This window comes from Triticum dicoccoides, chromosome 5A, assembly GCF_002162155.2.
Source record: "Triticum dicoccoides isolate Atlit2015 ecotype Zavitan chromosome 5A, WEW_v2.0, whole genome shotgun sequence".
NCBI classification, from domain to species: Eukaryota; Viridiplantae; Streptophyta; class Magnoliopsida; order Poales; family Poaceae; genus Triticum; species Triticum dicoccoides.
This window is the reverse complement of record NC_041388.1, coordinates 623786660-623799510: the sequence shown is the minus strand read 5'-3', so window position 1 is coordinate 623799510 and position 12851 is coordinate 623786660. Positions and strand designations below refer to the sequence as shown.

General features: G+C 45.7%; 1 pseudogene; it reads right to left on the bottom strand.

Annotated features, from left to right (window-relative positions):
* Positions 1-3414: 3414 nt before the first annotated feature.
* Positions 3415-6262, bottom strand: LOC119300192 (annotated as a pseudogene).
* Positions 6263-12851: the final 6589 nt, after the last annotated feature.

Genomic DNA, 12851 nt, shown 5'->3' with positions numbered 1-12851 from the left:
TGATGTGAGACTATCTTCTCCTTTTTTTGTCTTCTCCACAACCACCATTTTATTCCACATATAGTGCTATATCCATGGCTCACGCTCATATATTGCGTGAAGATTGAAAAAGTTTGGGAACATCAAAAGTATGAAACAATTGCTTGGCTTGTCATCGGGGTTGTGCATGATTTAAATATTTTGTGTGGTGAACATAGAGCATAGCCAGACTATATGATTTTGTATGGATAACTTTCTTTGGCCATGTTATTTTGAGAAGACATAATTGCTTAGTTAGTATGCTTGAAGTATTATTATTTTTATGTCAATATTAAACTTTTATCTTGAATCTTATGGATCTGAACATTCATGCCACAATAAAGAAAAATTACATTGAGAAATATGTTAGAAAGCATTCCACATCAAAAATTCTTCTTTTAGCATTTACCTACTCGAGGACGAGCTGGAATTAAGCTTGGGGATGCTTGATACATCTCCAATGTATCTATAATTTTTGATTGCTCCATGATATTATATTGTCTATTTTGGATGTTAATGGGCTTTATTTTACACTTTTATATCATTTTTGGGACTAACCTACTAATCGTTGGCCCAGCCTAAATTGTTGTTTTTTTGCCTATTTTAGGGTTTTGAAGAAAAGGAATATCAAATGGAGTCCAAACGGAATGAAACCTTCGGGGACGTGATTTTCTCAACAAACGTGATCCAGGAGACTTGGACTGGCCGTCAAGAAACTAGGGAGGAAGGCAGGGGGCAGGGGGGTAGGCATGCCCTCCACCCTCGTGGGCTCTCCGTTGCTCCACCGACATACTTCTTCCGCCTATATATATATATATATCCACGTACCCCCAAACATCCAGGAGCACCACGAAAACATAATTCCACCTTTGCAACCTTCTGTACTCGAGAGATCCCATCTCGGGGCCTTTTCTGGAGCTCCGCCAGAGGGGGCATTGATCACAGAGGGCCTCTACATCGACTCCATGGCCTCTCCGGTGATTTGTGAGTAGTTTACTTCAGACCTACCGGTCCATAGTTATTATCTAGATGGCTTCTTCTATCTCTTTGGATCTCAATACAAAGTTCTCCTCGATTTTCTTGGAGATCTATTCGACGTAATTATCTTTTGCGGTGTGTTTGTCGAGATCCGATGAATTGTGGGTTTATGATCTGGATTATCTATGAACAATATTTGATTCTCCTCTAAATTCTTTTATGTATGATCGGTTTATCTTTGCAAGTCTCTTCAAATTATCAGTTTGGTATGGCCTACTAGATTGATCTTTCTTGCAATGGAGAAGTGCTTAGCTTTGGGTTCAATCTTGCGGTGTTCGATCCCAGTGACAGAAAGGGAACCGATACGTATTGTATTGTTGCCATCGAGGATAAAAAGATGGGGTTTATATCATATTGCATGAGTTTATCCCTCTACATCATGTCATCTTCCTTAAAGCCTTACTCTGTTCTCTTGAACTTAATACTATAGATGCGTGCTGAATAGCAGTCGATGTGTGGAGTAATAGTAGTAGATGCAGGCAGGAGTCGGTCTACTTGTCTCGGACATGATGCCTATATACATGATCATACCTAGATATTCTCATAACTATGCTCAATTCTATCAATTGCTCGACAGTAATTCATTTACCCACCGTAATACTTATGCTCTTGAGAGAAGCCACTAGTGAAACCTATGGCCCCCGGGTCTATATTCCATCATATTAATCTTTCAGTACTTAGTTATTTCTTTTGCCTTTTATTTTAGTTTGTATCTTTATCATAAAAATACCAAAAATATTATCTTATCATATCTATCAGATCTCACTCTCGTAAGTGATCGAGAAGGGCTTGGTAACCCCTTTATCGCGTGGGACTTGAGCGTGATCTCCTACTGGATTGATACCTTGGTTCTCCAAAACAAAGGAAAATACTTATGCTGCTTTACTGCATCACCCTTTCCTCTTCAGGCCTTGTTTGACAGCAAGGGATTGTGGAGGTTTTGGGAGGAGAGGATTCCAGGGGATTTGGTGAATCCCCCTCTTCCACACTATCCCCTTGAAACCTCAAATCCCCCTCTAGCCACACATACTTCAAATCCTCCTCTGTACAAAACAACGTTTGATAGGAAGGGATTGCCATATTGAATTAAAATAGTGTAAAATAGTTAAAAATCTAATCTTGCAACAGTTCTTCACATGAACAACATAATTCTATTGACTTGGAATCAATATATCATCACATACACATAACAACATCATATTCTCTCACATCAGCATGACTTAGAACCAAAAATGTCTCATAGGTTCTCGGCATTCACAAGTCCCAGGCAAGACATGCATACATGCTGAGAATACATAACCATGCTGATCTATTTATGCAACATAGAGAAAAGCATCACTTGATATTCCGCAATGATTGTTGGAAGAGAGTACATGACAGGAGCATAAATTCCAACTACAAGTCAGCAGTAGCGCAAACACAAAAGCAACCGAGGAGACTCTCAAACAGATGATTTCGAGGGGCCTTGCAAACGTCTCCTTCTGCCTCAGCTTGTTCCACTTCTCAATCTGGTTCAGTAGGACCTGGAGGATACCAAAATTCGTCTCAGCAAACAAAGATACTTTTCCCTTGCATAAACAACAACAATCAGGTATATTTCAAGGAATATTAAGAGCACAAAATACAAAATTAAAAAGAGAACAAAGGCAAGATTTGTTCAACTTCAGAGGCTGTAGACTGTTTGCAAAGGGAAAATTACAATGAAGAAATAGTATGAATTATTTCATGGCCTTGTTAGAGCTACATTAAGAGGTACAGAACTACTTTTAGATTAAATTAAATTGTAATAAACACAAAAGCAAGAAGAATCTGATGTGACACGCAAGATGCAACTTGATGGGCCAAAGATGGATGGACCAGTCAGGTCACCTGGTGGCTGGTGAGATACCACAAGATCTCTGTATTTATAATCAGACGATTTCTAGTGGCTGGATGGATGAACAGACGATTTCTAGTACTACTATAGATAAACAAGGAAACTTGCTAGAAACATCATCATTGTTTCTTTATTGCCAAACAAGTTCAGTGTCGTTGGCTACAGTGATTTGCATATGACCGCATTCACAATTCAGAGCAAAGGTTGCATAACAGACCAAACCAAGATGAACTAACAAACCTAACGATTTCCATGGTAAAAACAAATGGTTCAAAACACAATGCCACTTGACTTGACTCCATCATGTAACTACTAGCACAATCTAATAAGTACTCGACGACGAGCCAGCCAACAACAATTAAAAGTAGCTATGAATTGTCACACAGCTCTGAATCTTGATCCCCCCATAACTACATCATGCTCTAAATCTTGAGTTCTTGACATGTAGCACAAAGAAGAAGGGGTTGCAGAAGATTGTTACCTTAGATACGTTGAGTCAACTCTGCCATTTCGCTCCGAAGAAACACCGCAGTACTCTCTTCATCTTCAGTGGCAGAATTAAGAAAGATCTCACGGTTCTCAGCACTTTTGAACACTTTGTAGGCAGTGGCTCTTTCATCGCGGTGGATGCTTTCCATCTTGTGCAAAACAGTAATGCACTTGCTAATGGAGAATTCTTGGGCATTTTTTGCCCCGGCCAATTGAGCAGACTCCTCCTCCGCTTGCTTCCGTTTGATCTCCACATATTGTGCCATCACTTCCACCATAGGATCAGCACGCTTCTTACCCTTCTTTGATTACTTCACATGCTTGTTATTTGAAGCAGCAACACCACCTCTTTGTGTAGCATCTCTTGAACCATCACTTGGGGCATCACCTCTTGGACCATCACCTCTTGGACCATCACTTGGGCCAGCATCTCTGGGACCATCACTTGGGGCAGTATCTCTTGGACCATCACTTGGGGCGGCATCTCTTGGATCATCATACATGCGTAAATCATCATTGTATTGATTCAGGTCAAAAGAGAAGGCGGTCTTCTCTCTTTCAACTTCGGGATCACCATCACTCACTTGTGTAACCTTAGTTGATGTGAAATTGAAGTTACCTTCTGCTATGTGCCCTACACAAACACCCAAGTTATCATTAAAGGCCACACAACAATGAAAATTCATTATAAAGGTCAACAAAAAGAGAGGAAATGAAAATCCATTCAACTTAGTAACTCACCATCATATAGATCACCAAGCTTATCGTAGAGGGGAAAGGGCTTATTCTGGAACTTAGCTATTTCTGGCCACGTCTCTATATATAAAAGAAATGATTTATCAAACTTAGATTGCTCGAAAACAAGATTGATTACAAAAGAATGGAATACAAGTCATCAAGTTTTGTAAAGAAAAAATGCACTACACTAGAACTTACAGTCATCAAGTTTTGCCAAAGATGCGCGTCAGCATCTATCATGTGTGTAAGATAGTTCCAGCTGACATGCTCTGTTTGCGAGCATCCTTAATAAGTCGGTATTGAGCTTTCAAGTCTTTCTTCTTTTCCTGAATCTATATCTTTGTAAAATTAGTGTGGCCATATCTTTCATGAAAAATCAGCCATCCTATTCCATGCTTCAGTTGACCAACCATTATGTCCCCTTTGGTACGGAGTGTTGTGCTCCTGAAGTATCTCAACCAAGCCTTTTTCGAAAGCTGGGTTCCATTGAGCTCTTGGCTTTTTAACTACACCAACACAAATTTACATTGTTCAAACTTAATGCTCAACATGATAAGAGGAGTTGCTATCATTCAATTTGAAAACAAATAGTGATAAACTTTAGGAGGACTAGTGAAAACTTCCAACAACATGATAAGAGTGAGTTATTCATTATCTATAGTAGAGTGAGTTGTGTGACCTACATCTGCTACTTTATTCTCTAATTTATACTCTACTAGTGATTGTGTCATACCAATGATGAAGCATAATAAGTGAGCAGTACTTCTTTTGGGAAAACTGTGAGCTAAATAATACTCTAGTGGTCTATATACTCCTGTTATAGACTTGTTTCTGCTATAATGCACCACTACATGTAGTATTGAAAGCTATCATTCACCAAACATAACAGCAAGCACAGAACTTAATTGGCAAGATCTGAGAAATGGAGATTAAGTAGACCAAATACCTCTTGGAGGTGTCTTTTTAATTTTGGTGATGGCTTATTGGCACCGTGTGAAGCTTTTTCCCCACTTGCTTTCATGAGATTGTACTTTGGGGACCCCTTTGGATACATATCTGCATTTCAACACACACTCATTATTAGATGATGAAGACAAGAGAAGTTAATTAATTAGTATATGTATATGTATCATAAAAACACACACCATCATGTTGGCTATTCAGGATGGTATGCTTCCCACATTTGCATTGTGATTTCATCCCTTAGAGTGTCCCTAAGTCGTTGTTCCCATAGTTATTCTCGTCGCCATTCGGGAGATCAACAAAAGCATTTGGTGCTATGTTATCGGGCTGGTTGTCAAGCCAAGTCTCATCACCATCCTCCATTTTGATGTTATTGTGAAGAACTGCGGCAGCTGCGGGAAGTTTCACTTGGTTCTCGATTGAATGCAGTGTGCTGACATGAAGAATTGGGAAGCGCTTTTTAAGAATTCCTAGGAACCTTTCCACATGGTTCCCTAGAACAGCATGCCGATGATTGAACAATTCCTTGTGGTTTTGTGGCCGAGGATGTCTATGACCAAATTCCTTCAAATGATACCGGACACCCTGATAAGGTGCGAGAAATGACTGAGTGTTTGCATAACCCCCGTCAACTAGGTAAAACTTTCCCTCAGGTACTTTAAATCCCTTGCTCATTGCAGAATGAAGAACCCTCGCATCCGTAGCTGAACCCTCCTAGCCACATGATATGAAAGTGAATTTTAAATCGAAGTCGCATGCAACCATAATATTATGACTCAAGGTACCCTTCCTATTCCGAAATGGAGCTGCAATCCCAGGTGTTGCGGTTATAGGAACATGTGACCCATCAATGGCTCTTAAATAGTTTTAGAAGCAAAGATTGCAGGTCAATAAAGAACTATTTAGTTAGATAAGAAAAGGAATTGTGGAAGCGTTAAAAATGGAAACCTGGAAGTAAGGATAAAATCTTGTGTCGGTGGAGATTTTTGGATGTGGCTCATCAATGTTCGGAGGCTTCAGAAATCGACTAGCTAAGACAGGGACGATGTTGAAGAACTCATTGATGTACTCATGAAATATTTGTCCACTATGCTGAAATTCTAGCTGGAGATCTTCATAAGACGCGTTGTGAGACACCATGTACAGGAAAAAGGCTAACTTCTCCTCCACCTTAATTCTTGTATCGGATATCAAATTTTCTGTTCTAAGATAAGATGCCAAAGCCCGAAAGATACGTGGCTCCATCCTATAAGCTACGAGGCAATTCTTAACATGCCCTCTAAGGATATCGTCAACACGCTTCTTGCCATATAGGATAGAGCTATGTCGCTATTTTCTCTCGACTGGTCCTCTATTATGCATTCGATGCAATACAGGCAGAATAAAGGACATCATATCTTCATCATCCTCACTTCTCCTCTTCCTAATTCTATGATAATCTCGGAGTTCATCTTGGCACTAAAACTAGAGTAAACAAGCAACAAATAAGAACTCTATTCATAAGACATACATAATGATCTAGAATATTATATCATCAGTGTGCCAAGATGTGCAATGACCAAGAGCTATCAAGTATGATATACTACTTCGGCAAAGAAACAAGCTCAAGATGCCAAGAAGCTTATGTAGCTTACCGAAGTTTGGCGTGGCAATAGGTTCCCAAGAAGGAGGTAACTCGTCCACCCCAACAAGGATCCAAGCGGCAGGCTGTGAAAATAAGAGTCAAACACATTTCATCATATGTATTATAAGTACCAGAATTTCATCATTATTTTAATCTGACGACACACACATTTGAATAGAAACATCGTAGGATGGTTCGTTCCAATACATGCAGAAGATGGAAAATTAGAATCAAGACCAAAATCAAAGAGACTTTTCCCTTGAATAAACAACAGCAATCAGATATAAACTACATTCATTTCATTAGGTCAATTCACTGGTGTCGGTGTCAAAACCGGCGGATCTCAGGTAGGGGGTCCCAAACTATGCGTCTAGGATGGATGGTAACAGGACGTAAGGGACACGAAGTTTTACCCAGGTTCGGGCCCTGTCGATGGAGGTAAAATCCTACGTCCTGCTTGATTAATATTGATGATATGGGTAGTACAAGAGTAGATCTACCACGAGATCAGAGAGGCTAAACCCTAGAAGCTAGCCTATGGTATGATTGTTGTTGTGTATGTTGTCCTACGGACTAAACCCCTCCGGTTTATATAGACACCGGAGAGGGTTAGGGTTACACAAAGTCGGTTACAATGGTAGGAGATTTGCATATACGTATCGCCAAGCTTGCCTTCCACGCCAAGGAAAGTCCCTCCCGGACACGGGACGACGTCTTCAATCTCGTATCTTCATAGTCGAGGAGTCCGGCTGAAGGTATAGTCCGGCCATCCGGACACCCCGTAATCTAGGACGCCCTCAGTAGCCCCTGAACCAGGCTTCAATGACGACGGGTCCGGCGCGCAGATTGTCTTCGGCATTGCAAGGCGGGTTCCTCCTCCAAGTACTTCATAGAAGATTTTGAACACAAAGATAGTGTCCGGCTCTGCAAAATAAGTTTCCACATATTGCCGTAGAGAGAATAATATTTACACAAATCTAATCTGCTGACGTATTCCGTAATGTGAGACACCACGGCCAAGCCTTTATCCGAGTCGTTTCATTATCCCACCTCAGCGCGTCATGCGAGGCGGTTTCCCTGGCACGTCTTGTTAAAGCAGAGATCGTGTCCCCTTATTCCGGGATTCTCATCAATACGGGTGTGGGGAACCCAACCGCACCATTGATTATGGCACTTGGAGATAAGCGAGTTTTACCAGGCTGGTGGGGACATGTAGTTGCGTCCACCCATATAAGGGGATAAGGATCCCCCTTTTCACCTATGCCTTCTTCCTCCTTCGCCTATCCATTCTTGCGCACTCAAGCTCCAGCGCCCAAGTCCGCATTCCCCACCTCAACCTTCTCCAGCCATGTCCGGAGCAGGAGGCAAGTGGATGGTCTCCTCTGTCACGGAGGGACACATCAAAAAGCTGAGGAAGGCCGGATACCTGTCTAACGACATCGCGTACCGGCTTCCCGAAAAGGGGCATCTCATCCCCACCCCTAGGCCCCATGAGAGGGTGGTGTTCCTCCCCCATTTCCTCCGCGGACTGGGCTTCCCTCTCCACCCATTTGTCCAGGGGCTCATGTTCTAGTACGGCCTGGATTTCCACGATCTGGCCCCGAACTTTGTCCTCAACATCTCGGCATTTATCGTCGTGTGCGAGGCTTTACTCCGCATCCGCCCTCGTTTCGGCCTATCGCTCAAGACTTTCAATGTCAAGCCGAAGGTGGTGCGCGGCAACCAGGCGGAGTGCGGAGGCACCATGGTGGGCAAGATGGCCAACGTCCAATGGCTCGAGGGCTCCTTTGTGGAGACCTTGAAGGGGTGGCAATCAGGGTGGTTTTACATCACCGAGCCGCGCGACGCCGAATGGGTCGCACCCCCCGAGTTTCGATCCGGACCCCCTACGCATCTCACCTCCTGGAAGGAGACGGGCCTGTCGTGGGGTAAAAAAGGAGAGCTGACCGGACTCCAAACATGCGTCCAAACCCTGGTGGACAAGAAGCTCAAACTTGTCAATGTAGTCCAGGTTATTCTCATCCGCTTGATCCTCCCGTGTCAACAACAGGCTTTCAACATGTGGGAGTTTGACCCGGCGCGGCACCAAACTCTGAGTAGGCTCTTTGACACGACGTATGAAGATGCCTGGAAGGTGCTTTTCAAGGGCACCGAGGCTCCCGCATCCGCTACCGAGGATCGCGGATTCAGTGCGCAGCGTCATGCTCTCGCTGTAAGTTGTTTTTTCCTTTTACAGGGTATCAGTTTTTCATAGTTTGACTCCATGCGGGATCTAAGCTCCCTTACCTTTGACATGATTGGCAGGTGACGTCCGGACAGATCAACTGTCCGGCTCCTTTGCCCGAAGGCCCAGCGGACGCTCACTTGGCGAAGCTGCTGGTTCAGGCACCCTCTGTGGTGCCGGAGAATAAGGCCGCGAAAAAGGCCACGGGGACTCAAAAGAGTGCTCGGCGCCAGGAGGTGTCGGATCCGTCATCCGACGGTTCCGAGGCGCATTCCTCCCGTGAAGACGAGGAGGAAGAAGAAGAGACCTCTCCCCCCTCCAGCGGGAGGAGAGAAGAAAAGGAAGGCCGCCCTCTCTGGGGAGGCCGGAGGGTCCAAGAAGGGGAAAACCCTTCCTCCGGACTACTCCACCGACGCCGACGACGGCGGAGAGGAGTGGCTGCCTAGGGCCAAGCCCCTGGCAAAATCGTAAGTATCCAGATACCAGAGTAATTCATAGTATTCGTTTATTGCACAGCTTTCCCTTATGTCGAATATGTTTATGCAGCCCACCCAAAGACCGGCTCGACGCGTCGTCGAGCGGCTCACTGGACTCGTCGGATGTGAACTCGCTTCTGACGGCTTCCTCCCCGCGCCCTACGGACGACACCGAAGTATTGTCCCAACAGGTTCCAAGCCGGGAGGAGGTGGTCCTGGAGGCGCCGCAAGGCGACCTCCCGGACTCCAGGAGTAAAGGGGATGAAACCCCCCAGGGCTCCAAGTCCGGCTCTAGGCCGGACATCGCTCCGGAACCTTCAAAAGTTCCAGAGTCCGGCGGGGGATCTCCTTCCAAGAGGAGCAAGCCCACCGTGCCGGTGACCCCCGTCCAACCGGAGGCGCCGGACAATCTATTGGAGGCGCTCCAAGGCGCCTCCATCGACGAGGAGCACCACACCATTATGAGTGCGGTGGTCCAGAGGGTTCAGTCCGCCAAGAGCGGACTGACTGAAGCTTGTACTAGCCTTTTAACAGGCTTTGAGGTAAGTAAAGAATGTGTAAATAATATTATCGCATATACAGTAGCCCCTGATGCTCTGTTTTGTGTTCGAGAAGAAAAGCCGAATAGAGGATCAAATAAAATTCGCATGAGTCTAACAAAAATGAGTCAATATGCGTATGCACGCTTCTCTGCTTGCGTCCGCCGCACTGACTGCGGAAGTGGACACGCTAAAGCAGAACCTCGAGCAGTCCGAGCAAGAGCTCGGGCGTGCCAAGAAGTAGCTCGAGGACAATGAAGGTAAGAAATACCTTGTTTTTAAATATATATAAAAAGGTGCAATTGCAAAAAATAACAGGATTACCATGGCTATTGTAGGGGCCACGTCTGAGGTGGCGACCCTTAAGCAAGCGCTGGTCGAGGCCGAGAAGAGGGCGGCCACAGAGCGCACCGAGCGGGAGAAGTATGAGGCCGAGGTTGGTAAGGTACGGCAAGAGCTCTAGGCTCTCATGGAAAAACATGAGAGTTTGGAGCTTGACTCAAAGACCCGAGCGTCCGAGCTCGCGGTGGCTATTGAAAATGCCAAGTCTGCCAAGGCCGAATCCCAGAAGACCCTCCAGGAGTTGGATGAGGTGAAGAAGATAGCAGCGAGTAAGGCATTCTTTATACAAAGCAAACACATAAACGTGAGTTACTTGTTACTTACCCGAATCCGGAGCTCTCCAGGAGCGTTCGCAGATCTTCCCCGGAGTGTGTCCGATGCCGCCGCATTCTACCGAGCCGAGGAGGGCAGCTTGACAGAGAAGGTGTTCTGGTCTCAGTATGCTGAGGCCGGACACCCCGTGCCCCTGAGCGACCTGCTGAAGCAACTGGTCGAGCTCCACAAGGCGGCCGAACAAGCCATGAAGGGCCTTATAGTTTGGCTGTGGCCTGGAGGGGCTCTGCCTAGGAGCTATTTCGGGCTGGTGCGGCGGCTGGTGGAGGCCTGTCCAAGGCTCGAAGTCATCAAGCGCTCTGTCTACATTGAAGGTGCCCGTAGGGCCCTTGCCCGTGCTAAGGTGCACTGGGGCAAGTTGGATGCTGAGAAGCTTGTGAAGGACGGGCCACCGCCGGGGAAAGAGCATCGCAAGCCCGAGAATTACTATAAGGATGTTCTAAAGGGTGCCTGCCTTGTGGCGGATGAATGTCCTAGGGATGTAATTTTTGAGTGAAACTTGCTCGTTTTGTCCTGTGCGCTGAAAACTTGTTCATATGCGCTAAGCAATGCTGTTGGAATTTAAAATATTACATTTTGTGCGGTTGTTTATCAATTCTGAGAGATGGCGAGTCGTCGGCTTCTGCCCCCGTGCCGCTAGTGCTGGGGTGTTCGGGGATAATCCTGAGCGCTCTTTTTCTCATGTTTGGGTCCTTCGAGGGAGGTGCTCAGCCCAACATACAAGGCAATCAGACTATAATGCGTGAACACTCTCACTTAGCCATAGAATTCTATAATTTTAAATTTTGGCGAAGCCCCTGGTATTCGGAAGACCGAGTTCGGGTCGCTATCCACGCCTTGGCCGGACAGAGCCAGCTCCTCGCCCTAAGCGGCATAAGTCTTTAGGGACTCAAAAAACCTCTCGAACAGCGACCAGCTCTCGCTTCATCATGACAGTCAGTTTTAGCTTTCTCCACTGAGGTGCTCGACCCAGCTCAACTTGGGCACAATCGCAGTGGTTCTCCTAGTGCTACCTTAGCCGATATAACGGAAAGTAAGGCACCAAAACATAGGAGCCGGGCAAACCCAACTATTGACCCAAGACATGATTCGGAGTCGATGCATATAATGCTATAAGTTCGGGGTGTCGCACTTGTTAAAGTGTTCGGACTTCTCACACCATATTGAGGGGTACTAAAGCCCCTGGCGTATTTTGGCCGTACCAATGTGTACGGGTGCAACATGTCGTTAAGGAACATATAAAGGAAAAAGGTAATGCAAAAATAGACGAAAGCTATGCATTGTTTAGTAAAAAGGGCTGTGATCAAAGCAAAACGATACAAATAATGCGATAGGTGAAAGGTTGGACTAGTTAACATGTCCGTTCCAGGGGCAAGCTGCAGAATAGTATGCGGAACAGGTATACTGCTCGTGATAGAGACCACCTGGGAGTTTAGTAATGCGGTGTGGCTTGTCTGCTTCCCTGGTTCTTGCATCGTTTGTGCAGCAATTGAACTGCTGAACAGGCCTTCCGAAGGATGGAGTCCTGAAAGTAAGAGAAAATTAAAAAATCGGCAGCCCCTGGTATGGTTTAAGCCGTGTTTCGGGCGTGCCGTGATGGTGCCCCTCCCCCTGTACCCATGGTATCTCTAGAGCGTAGTTATGTACGCGAAGTAGTGGCGTCGCCTTTTTGCGAGGGTTGGGGTTGGGGCCACATTGCTACGCCTGCTCGTATCGTGCCAGGCGGTCTTGTTGTAGGTTACTCCGGGTGCGCTTGACGGTGTCCAGTCGTTTAGTGGCCGGACTGGAGAACTGCCTGGAGAGGCTACTTTGTACTTCCGCTGCAAGGGCCACCATGTGCTCCTCCGTTCGGAGGGAGCGTTCAGTGTTTCCATTGAGCGTAATTACTCCTCGAGGGACTGGCATCTTGAGCTTAAGGTATGCGTAGTGTGGTACCGCATTGAACTTGGCGAATGCGGTTCGCCCGAGCAGTGCGTGATAACCAGTGCGGAACGGGACTATGTCGAAGATTAACTCCTCGCTTCGGAAATTATCCGGAGATCCGAAGACCACTTCAAGTGTGACTGAGCCTGTACAGTTGGCCTCTACACCTGGTATTATGCCTTTAAAGGTTTTTTTGGTGGGCGTAATCCTCGAGGGATCTATGCCCATTTTCCGCACTGTATCCTGGTAAAGCAGGTTCAGGCTGCTG